Below are 13,525 nucleotides of genomic sequence, written 5' to 3' on the forward strand. Positions count from 1 at the left end.
CACTGTAATGATCTGTGGGCTTTAGGCTGGACTCGAACTAAAGTCCCTGTGGAACAGTAATGAGGTTGTTTGAAAAGTCTTTCTTTCTGTTCCAGTTCTGTCGAGCTTCTGTCATGATGCTAGTAGAGCTCTGGTTAAAAGTGACAGCACTGAAGTCTGTGGATAACTGCCTAAAGAGTGATTGACAGATCAACAAATGGCAAGCGAGAGCTGAGAAAAAGTGCTGCTCTTTTTGGTTCACAGCTGTCCCTCTGTATCTCTAACTTTCTCGCCTTCAGAAGAGCCTGTGTACGCACACACACAGGTCCAAATACTGCTGCGCAACAACAAACTGTGCTATTCTTGTGTTTGCTCTGCACCTTGAGACAGTATATAAACTGCAACAAGGGCTTATTTGAATGCCTTATACTCTTAGGGATTTCACTAGGTAGTCAAACGTGAAAGCTCACTGTGAAAGCTTGTTTTTGAGGAACCAATACATTGCCTGGGCTCCTCATGCTACATTTGGCTTGGCCTGGCCCTGTATGGTTTTGTAGTGGATGAGGTTGGTTGGGTGCACCGGCGTATTTATATCTACTGGAATGTCTTGTTTGGTTTTAGTGTTTTATTCTCACTCCAAAAGTGTCTGGACTGCCCAGCAGGCATCTGTGCTATGCATTAATGAGATTCTAATGGCTTGATAATGGCATTTGGCTTCATCTCTTGGCTCTAAAGCAGGATTTCCCTGACTGGCACACACCACATACTCTGCGTTGATATCTGACCTATTTGGAAGCTGCCCAAACTTTAGTCTGTGTTCACTCTTAAAGAAGTATTTTGGCAAACTGTCAAATTTCCAGATTTTCTCTTTACGCCAAGTGTGGTCAGTTTGCCAAAATATGTTTGGTATCTGAGGCTTCTTTCTTTAGTTTTGCCCTAGAGCTACAAGGCTAATGTAGCTAACACAATCTTATAGTCCACTAATTATCATTGTGAAAACTACATGCTACAATCCAGTGGCGAACCGTGATTGTTACAGCTAGGCCTTCATTTCGGGCTTTAAATGTCAAAATTCAGGCGAAAACAAGGAAATAAACATGTCTACAATAATGCTAATTCCTGCTAGCGCACTTAAGGCATTCTAGTTGTATGATAGCGCTAAACTAATGGTGGTGTCTTTTTTGGCTGTTCTAGATTAAACATGGACATTTGAAGCTTGTAAAGGACATTCTATGTTTTAATTGAAGCTTGAAACAGACTTATAAACTTATTTTACTTTGTATGTAGCAGCTGTACAGTGTACAAGAGCCCTGGTTTTCCATTTTCAACAACTGACTGAAACCTGGTTAGACTACGGCTTATATTCACACTCAGTGATGTATCTAGGACTTCCAGAAGGCCTACAGTGATGCTTTTTCTCACAAAAATGGTCCCATCCATTTCTAATTAAAATTTGGTTGATCAGTTCCTCTGTCAGTTCCTAATTACGTTACTTAATCTGAGGTCCTAGCAAATCAGAGAGTTCACTTGGCCTTATCCACCTAGATACCACAGAGAAAAAAATTCTGACTGGACAATGTTCCATTTTTTCTCCAGCCATAACCTAATAGTGAAATAAGAATAGTACAGTACCTGCAGGATTTAAGTACAATGATATAATAATAATTTAATATAATGATTATATTAAATAAAAATGACAGACATTAATAAAAAATACAGACATGTATATTTCACAGAAATCATTAGGCCTTGTTGGAAGACATAGAAGGCCCTGAGGGTCCCACAGTGCCTAAATCATCATACACCAAACCACATTGAGTTGATTAGTAATCTAATTTAGATTGCTTATGCGGCTTCTGACACTGAATGACATACATTTCCATATTTATCAATAGCAGTATGTAGAAACCACATAAGTGAGCCTATTTGAGTTAACAACTCGATGCTGTTTTTGAGGCAGGTATGTGACGATTTAGGCATACAGTCTGTACAGAACTAATTGGGGGGATGCTATAAGCTTCCATTACTTGCTCGCTTTTAGCCTTGTAGCTCCAGTGCAAAACTAAAAAAGCAAACTTCAGACACAAAAAAATGACTGAACAGACAAAGTATGTTTGAAGTAAGGGGAAAACTGTGTAAATTAGATTTTCACCTAATTATTCCTTTAAGTGCATTACTGGAGAGCTTCACAGGAGGCATGTCTCTGGGCAAAACAGGGGCCAGTATAATGATGGCAGCTTTAGGCCGATAGAGGGGATCACGGTGACATCATCCATGTGCTGCGCTGTGGGCAGTTGATGTTTAAGTGATGGAGCTCCATCTGTGCCATGTCACCCTCAGGCTGGAAGAGCAGAGCGCCAGCTTGTGTAACTCTTCTCAGTGCTCGTACCACTTATTTAGCATGATGTTTATGCCTGCTTAAAGGGATAGCTCAACCCAACATGCTATTGTGGAAATAGTGAATGGAAGCAAGTAGCTACCGATAACAATGATGTTTTTTTAAAATATGCTAATTGGTGGCTGCTCTTTCTTATTTATTGTTAGCAATATTTGTCTTTTCTGAACTTTTCCTTTAACCCATTGATGTCCACATCTGAAATGGTCCATGTGTTCTATGAGCTTGCCTGAGTACAATTCTGAAGAAATGTCTCATATCATATGGCTAATGACCCACATACAAAGGAACTATATTTCCATGTTTTTTTTTTTTCAAAATATGTGTTTGTAATATATATCCATATATATTAAATGTTCAACAGTGGATATATTTAGCACATATATTTCAAAACATCACATATTTTGGACATATTTATATATATTTTTAATTTGAGATATATATATTTTCATGTATTTTTCTTTCCTATGGGAAATTAGTTTTTAACATTTGATTTATTATATTCACCATATGTTTATGTGATATAATTGATTTTTAACAAAAAAAAACAAATTTGACAATGAAGCATGAAAATTGACATTGCAATTACATTACTAATGTCAATGCTCACTCAAGGTATTCACGTATGTTCATCCAAGATGTAATTCCACAAAATATCATCACTTTAGCCCAATAAGAACACATTTTGCAGCATTTTCTGTTGTTATACTGAAGTTAGTTGCTGGACATGAATGGGTAAATATGGGTTTGTGAGCTTAGACTTGGAAACATGTAGTGACTTCAAGTCCTCCAGGGTGGATGAAGTCCAGTGTGACTATTAGGAAAGGGTTATCAGGATATATATAGTGCAGCGTAAGCTGTGTTTGAGCTGTGTAGGGTATGTTTGTTGACTGGTGGAAAGAGAGAGTTTAGGAGCCTTGGGATTATAAAACGTGCCAGCTTAGTCATAGTGGAGGGGCGTTTGGCTCTGGCCCCTCAAAATGAATGATCAGGGCCTCCGAGAAAACAAAGCAGGCGTTTCCAGGAAGTAAACATGGCTCACCATATTGTGTTTATTTTTACCCTTTTCCAGACATAGTGAGGAGAGAGGCTGGGGTTGAGGGTCGTTGGGTTAATGTGGGCATGTGTCTGTGTGTGGGGGGGGGTATTAGTGGCAGGGCAGGATAGAGCAGTGGGAGGGGTGGGCATTAGGATAGGGAAACGTGGGCAGTGGGAGTTGTAGGCGGCGGCTTAAAGATGCCGGATTAAAGCTGTTGTGTAACAACTGCGGGTCTTTGGGGAGGTCTAGAGTGTGTGTGTGCGATCTCAAATACACTCACGTGGTGCTGCTGCTCTTCTGCCTGCTTCACTCCACACCACTACTCGCTGACCCGTACCTAGGGTTGGTTGATTCCAGAAATTCCGATTATGATTCCAAGTGAAGGAAATAGATGGAGTCAGTTCCAACAGGCCATTTCACACAATAAATTACTTGCTTCTGAATTCCAGAAATGAAGACTTGAGCCCCTTTCAACAATGTACTTTTGCACAGGAATTCAACAGCAGTTAAACGGGAAGAAGTTAAGAGTGAACAAAAGCCAGAATCGAAATTCTAGTAAAACAGAGCCACCATTATTTTATGAAGAACACAATGGCGTCTCAATCACAGCCAGCAAAGTGAATGTTTTTTGTTTGAGTAGTGTTGTTTTCAGGTTTCACAAGTGAAAAAACATCACAAGAGTATATTTACACAATTCAAAGCATCAACATCTGCCACTAGAGCGACGCAGCATGACCAGCAATGCTGAATAATTCTGTGAAACCTCAGTTTTAACCACTGATATACAAACATATTGATTCTGTGATTGGTTATATTATATGATTAGTTCTCCACTTTGTCCAAAGTACAAACAGCCCATCGACTGATGTTGTGAAGGATGTCAGGCTGTTTTGATATTAACAGCAAAATATCTCACACTATATGAGGTGTCAATTCTTGAATCCTCAGTGCCTTGAATGAAAGAAGATTCTTTTTGGGATCGACTCCTAGCCCTACTTAAATTGGGGGCTGCACAATATGGACAGCCTATTGTAATTATATTGCAACATATTGCAATGAAAGTGTGCTTTACAATATATCAAAGTACCCATATCATCGAAAATGGAGTTTTTTTCAAATGAAAGAATTTGATGTAGCATGTAAATCAGAATCAGTTTTATTGGCCAAGCGTGCAGCACACACAGGGAATTTGTCTCCAGGTTACAGTGGTCCCTACAGTGCTCAAAATATGGTGTAATTAATACAACACAGTGCTTCCATATAACAGTAGGACAACAGACATAATTTACAACTAACACAGTGCTTTAATATGACTAGAATAGTAATAGCATTACAAATATTTCATGGTTAAAGTATTGCACATTGTAAAGGTGTTGAAATGTACTATTCACGCCCAGTCCATATAGTCCATATAGTAAATTGTTGCTGTTGGAACAAAACTTTGTATCTTAATTTTTGTCTTTTTCATATTTTTACATATTTCTAGGTTTACACTGTGTCAGAATTTCATGACAAACCAACCAATACAAAGGGCCCAAAATGGCTTAGAATAAACTCTTGTTACATTAACTTACATGGACATTTAAAAACTGTTTTTTTCTTCTCCTGTTAAGTTATTTTTTTAGAGATATAAGGTTTTGTTCCCACAGTGACGATATGTAAACTAAGCTGCAAAAAAACAGCCCATTTTGGATTCATAATTAATCTCTAATTTAGATTATAGCCTATAGCAGCCCCACCCATTCACGCTGAAGTTATAAGGAGTGTTTTTTGAATTAGGTACAATAAAGGGCAGCCAATCAGTACAGTGCTCATGTACATATGTCAGTTTTAAAAGAACAGCACCAAAGCAGCCTGTTTAATTTTAAGGGATAAAGAGAGGTTGGGAAACAGCAATGTAAAAATGAACTGTTTTATGTTCCAGCTGTTTTTGGTACATAAAACCACATAAATCTTCAGCTCATGGAAGGGGAACAAAATACAAGGAAAATGTAGGATATTGATTATTTTAACAAATATTATTTACATTTATTGCATACCTGGCATTCATACAAACACCCACAGAAACTCATCAGTAAGTTCTGAGGTTGGTCAGAATCCTCACAGCACACAGTAGGCAATTTTCTTATTGGTTAAAGGGCTTGTATATTGGATACCTCTGTGAAATCAGTAAAACATAGGCTGATTTTGCAATATTAACAAACAACATATTTACAGCTGTTTTTCATCTTTGTATTGTTATTCTAGGAAAGTATAATTTTAGTATATTAAGTAATATTGATTTGGTTATAACAGGGTATTACCTATTATGCATTCACTGGCTTTGTTGCTGTGCTTTTATATAAAATAATGGCTGTTACTAGATTGTCAGAATTTGGGTTATCCTCTGGTGTAGGAGGGGATTAGTGTTAGCTTGAGCTCCACACTGCCAGCGAGCATTTTGTTCTAAAATCTCACACTCTCATCAAAGAGTATTGTGGTGGACCAAGGGCTTGCGTAAACAGGGCATTATCAGCCGGGTGGGCGTGGCAATGGAGCCTTGAGCTGGAGCATCTGATTAACTGGAGCTACACTGAGCCATGAGAACAGAGCAGAAAAGCCACACACCCATCTCAACCACCCGCCCCCCTACACCCAGTAACTCGTTAGTGTTTGTATTGATTATCCATTAACTTCTCAAAAGAGAATTCATCAGTGCTGAACTGGGCCACAGCTGTGGCCAGCCCCAGGATGACTCAAAATCTTAGGTAGAGTTAAAATCACATTCACAGTATACAACAATGTGAGTGCTGATGTGTGTTCCTTCTTTATACACCAGCTAGTTTCGACTACACATCTGATTGGTTGAAAAGTGTTCCTCGTGTTGTTATATCTGATATTTCACAGTATCACAATACTAGTATCATTTCACTGACCACTAGTTGCTAAGTAATAACTATGGCCACTTTACTTTCAAATGTGTTAACCACATAAATTTTCCAGCTGTTGTTGGCCACAGCTTTGCTGTACATAAGCAGAGTACATGCAAAAGCGTTTCTTGAACATGCTACAATATATTTAATTTTTCAGCCAAAGTGACCATTAAGTACAAGCTATTCATTTTTCATTATCAGAAAAAATGCAGAAAAATATATTTACCGAAAATTACACAGATGCCCAAAAAAACTAAATACAGTATCACATTTTTCAAAATTAAACGTGTCCTACTTCTGCCTTTATTACAGCTTTCATTCTTTTTGGGAGACTTGATTTCAGTTCTTTAAAGAAATCTCCAGATTCTCATGTAGTAATCCAGGTAATCCTAAACATATCCAATGATGTTCTGGACTCTGGGGTGGCTGTTCCATTGTTCTATGAAACACCAGCAGCTTCTTTGTTTGTTTCATATTTTTCTTTTCTCTTTTGTTTTCTTTTATCAGTAATACGTTTTGACAGCTACACATCCTTTTATTCTCATAGCATTGAGTTGTCTTCCCACAGTAGAAGGAGGATTCCTGTCTCTCAAAGATGAAGTTTTAAGTACTGTTTATTTGATGGTGACAGTTTTGTGGTCTACCAGTGGTCTTGCACAGTTGTTAGGAGTCCCATTTTGACCTACAGTTTTGGAAAATCCTACTGTTTTCACTTGTATTTTTACTTTCCCCCTCCTTACACAAGTGGATCATCTTATATCTGATCCTGACAAATGAATAACTTGTACTTAATGGCTTTGACTGGAATAGTTTTGATTGGAAATAAATAAATGAAAGGTAGTCTTTGACTTTTGAAATTGAATTTCATTAAAGCACAAAAAAGTTTACTTAATTGCATAATATGTCTTTTGGTAGTGACAATTCTTAATATTACATACTGAATTTCAGACTTTGGGACTTTTGTTAAAAGCAAAAGGCATAACATTACTGTGGGATCACAGTTTGAACTAATTCAACAGAATAGTCCATATTCTGAGCAATGTTCAGGGCTTCTTTGTTTTACTTTTGTTGATCATCACAGCCTGGACTGGTGACCTGTCCAGGGTGTATCCTGCTTTCCACCCAATGACAGCTGGGATAGGCTCCAGCACCCCACCGCGACCAAGTAGGATAAGCGGTTTAGATGATTTGTGCGTGTGTGTGTGTGTGATCATCACAACCATGATTCACAGTGAAACTCTCACTATGTTTTTTTATTTAAGTATGCATCTGAATCAAGCGTACTTTATAAAGTGAGAAAGTCTGTGTGATCCTCCTTCTCTCTCTCTCTCTCTCTCTCTCTCTGGAGGGCAAATGTGAGCTCGGCCTCTGACTGCCCGTGTGCATACATCAGTCATTTACTGCCCATATACATGTATGATTGACTGCACAACTAGAACACTCTCGCATCAGCCCCACCACATACACAAACATGGGCTTAATTAGCAGGCAAACTCACTAATAGGCCTGAACAATTATTTAACAAACATCTGTTATATTAGCCTTCATATGATATGTGGAAAAACAGCAAAGTAAGTCGAGCACTTCTGTGAAGGTGTATTCCTACCTGTTTGGATGATGTCACTTCACTGACAGCATTATTACACTCACTGCTTCCACTGAACATGTGAGATGAGCTTGTGTGCTTGTGAGAGGGTCTGAGTGTGTTTTCTGAGGCCCTCTTGTGGTCAGAGAGTGAGTGTGTATGTACACCACTGGCATGCCGACTGGATTAGTGGATTATATATTTAGGGATATCTGCCCAGCACTCTGTAAATAGACAGATGGACGCCCCCCTCACTGTCCTCGCCACGCCTCAACAGGGCAGATGTTCCTCTCTCTCTCCCTCTTTCATGCACATTTGCCTTTGAATTTGCTCATGCATCATTTATCTTACAAGTTTGTCAAGCCTGCTTCAAACCCCGTTCAGGAGTGGCTGCAATAGGAAGGCCAGTTATTTTGCTACAGCGTTCTGTGCAACTACATGCCTGCACCCAGCAGCAATAGCTCTCAGTAAAGCGTTCATGGCACTTAAATCCTCAGAAGTCTGGTGGTATTATTGTCATGTATTTGATTTACATTACGCAATTATTTAAATGTACTCACATAAATGTAGTTACATAAGTTAGGTGATGTATTTGCATACAGTTTGTGTTGTGTATCGAGAGATTTGAGTCCACAAGACTGTAGGCAGAACAATAACTTTTCAGCAAATTTAAATAATAATAAAGTATCTTCTCTTCTACTTACGAAAACAAACATGGCATTGATTGAAAGTTGATAATCTACACTTTTGATGTAATTTCTCTGCTTTTATTACAGAGATCTGAGTGAGAAATCCTTAAACTAAATGTATAAAGACATGTTTCTCATGGACAACCTAAGAGGGTTAATGGATACATTCAGTAACTTCAGAATTCTGCCTTTGCAGACAGATTTGATAGACCTTTTTTGGGTGGGGAGGTAAGTTAACATTGTTCAGGTGGTGTGATTATTTGTCTCAGGCCTTGAGGTGTAATGTCATCTCAGACTAAGTGGCTGTAATGGGAGATATGTGACATAGTGGTCCTGGAATGAAACCCCTGTCAGGAGGCCTTGTGGTATTCAATGTCCCAGAAGACACCGCCCCCCTTTCTCTCCATTCATCCCCTCCTCCATTCCTTCATCCCCACTCATCACTTTCTAACCCTGTGTCTAGACTTAACTGTCCCCCACCCCATGCCTGTTTTTTGTGGGACAATGGGGGTGTTAGGATAATACATACAGATTTTAGGAGACCCCGCCCATAAAATTTTGGGGTATACAACTGCTGCTGGGATGTCTGGATGACTTTTCTTTGTCTAGTGCTCTGTGTACAGTGGTTGGATTAAATGAAGAAAACCCCTCCAGCTTTAAAGGAATATTCCACTTTGTTTTTCATCCTAATCTCTTTCTGCTGCGTCTTTAGCCAACTCTCCATCAGTGTGGCTAGCATCTGCCCATTGGCTTCCATTGTAAGTGTAACTTGTATCCATGATTTTTACAACTTCTTTAAGTATTTGTTAAACACATATACAGCACTGTGCAAAAGTCAGAGCGCACCCTTCATTCACTCAATTTTCAGTCAAACGGCCATTGAGTACAAGTTTAATTTTTCAGAAATTGGAAACTTCAAAGAACTTTATAAGATAATCCACTTTCCAAACCTGAAGTTCATGTAACTGTTAAAGGATATAGAGAAATTAAAACTCTTAAGGACTGTATAAGACCTGGCAGACCACCCAAACTGTCATCAGATAAAACGGTACTTTCATCTTTGAGAGAGAGGAGAACATCAAGCTTCACTCTTGCTTCAAACCTGAAAAAAATTCACAGGTGCTTCTGTCCATCCTTCCACTGTGAGAAGACGACTCAACACTGTGAGTCTTAAAGGATGTGTAGCTGTCAAGAAGCCCTTACTGAGAAAAGAAAATAGACAAATAGGAAGAAAATTTGCAAATCAAACAAAGTAGCTGCTGGTGTTCTCGGCCACCTGAGTCCAGACCTCAATATCAACATCATCACTGTTTGTGATTACAAAGTGCAATTAACCTCTTAGACTGAACAAAGCTGTAATAAAGGCAAAAGCTGGACACACCAAATATTGAAAAAATGTTTTGTTGTTGGCTTGTGTGTTTTCTGTTATATATGCTGAACAATGAATAACTTTTACTTAACGGCCATTTTGACTAGAACAAAAATAAATGAAGGATGGTCTCTGACTTTGAACAGTCTTGCACCCTGACAACTTTACTGTTTGTCATCAGAGATAAGCCTTTGAGGTTTTTCCTCTAGAACCAAAAAACTAAAGATCTTTGAATGTTTTAAAGATAATAAAGTTGATTCAGACAAATTGACAGAAAAGTTAGGCTGCTTATGTGACCTATCTGTATTCATTACTGACCTCTACTGGTCAGAGATGCTGCTGCAAAATGCTTCATTTAGTACAACTTAGATTGATTACAGCATCTACTACTAAAGCTATTTTAAATTTGCATTATTTACAAGGAAACATTGGTATTATATAGAAAATAGTTAATTTAATTATGGAATATATTCTTTGTATATTTATGAGAAACTGTTATGAATCATGAGTGCATATATAGGGATGTGTGTGTGTGGTGTGTGTGGTTTGTGAACTCATCCAGAAACACATCAGTTGATGCGTAAAACTCAGTAAGTATTAATGCTTTCCCCCATTCTTTTCCTCTGTGCTTTCATGCAGCATTTGTTATGTAATAGGTATCTGTGTGTTTATGTTGAGCGTGTGTGTGTGTGTGTGTGTGTGTGTGTGCCTTTTGCCCTTGGGAGGCTGTCGCCTAATGTCAGCTTCAAAATGGAGTCTCGCTTCATTGAGCTCCATTCCCACCCTCGGGCCACAATGACGCTGCTGCGGATGGACGAACGGACATGGCCAACACATAGACACCCATACAGATAGGACACAATCTCCTTTGCTTACTGTCTTTGTATCCACTTACCTTCCCAACCTTCACTTATCTTCTCACATTTAAACAGCTGGTAAAGAATAAAAGAATGAATATTTCATGCTCAGAGAGGCGGATCTGTTGTAAAAGCAAGTAACGTAATCAGTATTTTTAGAAAAACCTCATAAATAATCATCATGCACATAAACTATATTCACATAATATAGTAGATCTGTTGTTCTCTATAAGGTACAGTAAAAAGTTACATTTTTCTTTTTTCTATTTTTTTACTTTTTTATACTAATTCACAATACCACAATTTGCATATCTGTTTCTCATTACTTTTATCTTTTTTTGTTTGTTTTTTTCTTAATTATAAAACTTTGTATTACTTTTAACTGTTGAATCTCTTACTTTAATGTTTTTCTTGCAAAGGAAGTGAATCAAAACAGCAAACATCTCAATGGTTGTTAATGTGTTAAAACAGCAAAATATTAGATTTTATAAAATATATTTGTTTTAATGACTGGCTTCAAAATGCTTAGTCCGACAACAATTAGAATGTGGTCACTTGAATTGGTAAATGGTACTAAAAACCTAAAACAATTAAATCATTCAGGCTTAGTTGTAAATATTGAACCAGGCATCATTGTTTTAAAGTTTAAAAAAAAAGTTTTAAAGTTTTAGTTGTTGTAATTTGTTTTTTATCTCAGGTCGCATTATTTGTCATATTTGTAAAAAAAACTCAAACATATGTGGATCTTTGTAAAATCTTGTATAATATGAAATTATCTTTACCATTATACTCTTTAATATGAATAGCCACAATGTTTAAATAAAGTTCAAAAAGTCCTAGATGATGGACTTTCTCAAGTGAAGCCTGTGAAAGTTGCAGTGGAAGTGAGGCAGGCCTTTGTTTCTCTGCATTTCTATTTGACCGATGTTTTGTCTGGTCTTTTGTGCTCTTTAGAAATTTAGTAGCATTCACTATGAACAGTGTTTGGGACTTTTAGCTGTTCATGTGTTCTCAGCCTGGTTGTGTGGCACTGGGCAGGACTTGTTTACAATAGAACCAAGCATGCTATATAAAAAAGTGCATTTGTATGTGTGTCTTTAGCTCTTTGTGAGGGCCAGATGTTCCCAGCATGATGGAAAACTCAAAAAATGAATAATGTTGTGGGCATATTAGGCTGGTCTCCATGAGGAAAAATGTATTTTTGCATAACAAAACACAGCTTTTAATGGAAAAACCGAAACATTTTCAAATATTTTCCTGTGGTTCTTGCAGTTAAGTTTAGACTTGGGTCTAAAACAGCAGCATTTTTAGCTACAGTTTACAGTAGTCAGTGGAAATAACCCACAAAGACACTAATACAAACTGTATGTGTGTGCGCGTACTGGTGTGCACGTGCATGTATCAGAGGTTAATCAGCTGGTCATGGGCACTGTATCATTCAGTGGTGCACAATACCCACCTGCTGCTTTGCTGCTGCAGCAGCAACTGGTGAATTCTCTGTGATTGACAGCCCACTGGAATGGATATTTCGAGTCCAAACGGAGAAAAAGGCACTGTCTTTAAAGGGACATTTGATTTGATTTTTCAAACGTTCTGCATAAATAAATGGTTAAGAAAGGGTAACAAAGTCATTCAGAGTGGTTTGATGTGAAATGCGCCATTCCAGAGAAACTCACCAAGTTAAAATTGGTCATAATTGTTGTGATAGGAACCAAAAGTTTAAAGCATTAAAAGTCTTTTAAAGCTCGCTCAGAGAAAGTAATTACATGAAATATTTACAAATAAGTTGCATGATGACTGAAACATTGTTTTATGATACTTTAAATGCATTGTTTTGGGCTAAAACATATTTTTACAAATACACTCATGATGGAGAGGTATATGCAGGACTATTGTAAAGCAAAACATAGTACACTATTTCACATCAAACTACCATCAGGTGACCTTGTTTACATCTCAGCTACTGAATTGTGGAGAAATTTTGAAAAAGGTGTTGTTTTGCACACTCAGCTTGTATAATCTCCATAGAAAAGCATGGAGCTCTGGAGCAGCCACGTTTGCTTAGGGTCACCAAGACCAATGCCAAGCGGTGGCCTGAGGGGTATAAATCCCCAGCACTGGGCTGTGGAGCAGTGGAACTGTGTTCTCTGGAGTGATAAAGCTCCATCCAATACCTTTGGGATGAGCTGGAGTAACGTTTGTGATCCAGAACTCATCAAACAACATCAGTACCTGACCTCTGCTCTTGTGCTTGTGGCTGAATGCAATCAAATCCTCTCAGCAATGTTCCATCATCTAGTGTAAAGCCTTCTAGAAGAGTAGAGACTGTTACTGCAGCAAAGGGAGGTCAAACTACTTACTAATATTTTAGATTTCAGAAGAAACGGTGAGGAGGAGTCTACAAACTTGTGACATGTAGTGCAGATGTGGCCTTTCCGTTTGAACTTTCAGTTCAGCTCTTAAAGCCCTGAACAGGAGGGCGTAGCCTAGCCCGTGTATTTCTTAACTCACTTTTATATGGCCACCAGTTGCGTTGTGAGTTTCATTGGTAGCTTCAAACTGCTATTTTGCCATCTGTATGTAATTTTCCTCTCTGTATCTCAGCCACGCTATTTTCAGCGCTGCTCCATTCAGAGCGGAGACTCATGTCCGCATATGTAAACACCGATCTCAACGCTCATTGGTTGAGTGGAGCCGTTG

General features: G+C 38.2%; 1 protein-coding gene across 1 annotated transcript in view; it reads left to right on the top strand.

Moving 5' to 3' along the window:
• The window catches only part of arhgap23b (Rho GTPase activating protein 23b), a 70,338-nt gene that overhangs the window by 8,050 nt on the left and 48,763 nt on the right, over window positions 1-13,525 (top strand). The window lies entirely within an intron of this gene.

The sequence above is a fragment of the Colossoma macropomum genome, unplaced genomic scaffold (genome assembly GCF_904425465.1).
Source record: "Colossoma macropomum unplaced genomic scaffold, Colossoma_macropomum, whole genome shotgun sequence".
Classification (NCBI taxonomy): Eukaryota; Metazoa; Chordata; class Actinopteri; order Characiformes; family Serrasalmidae; genus Colossoma; species Colossoma macropomum.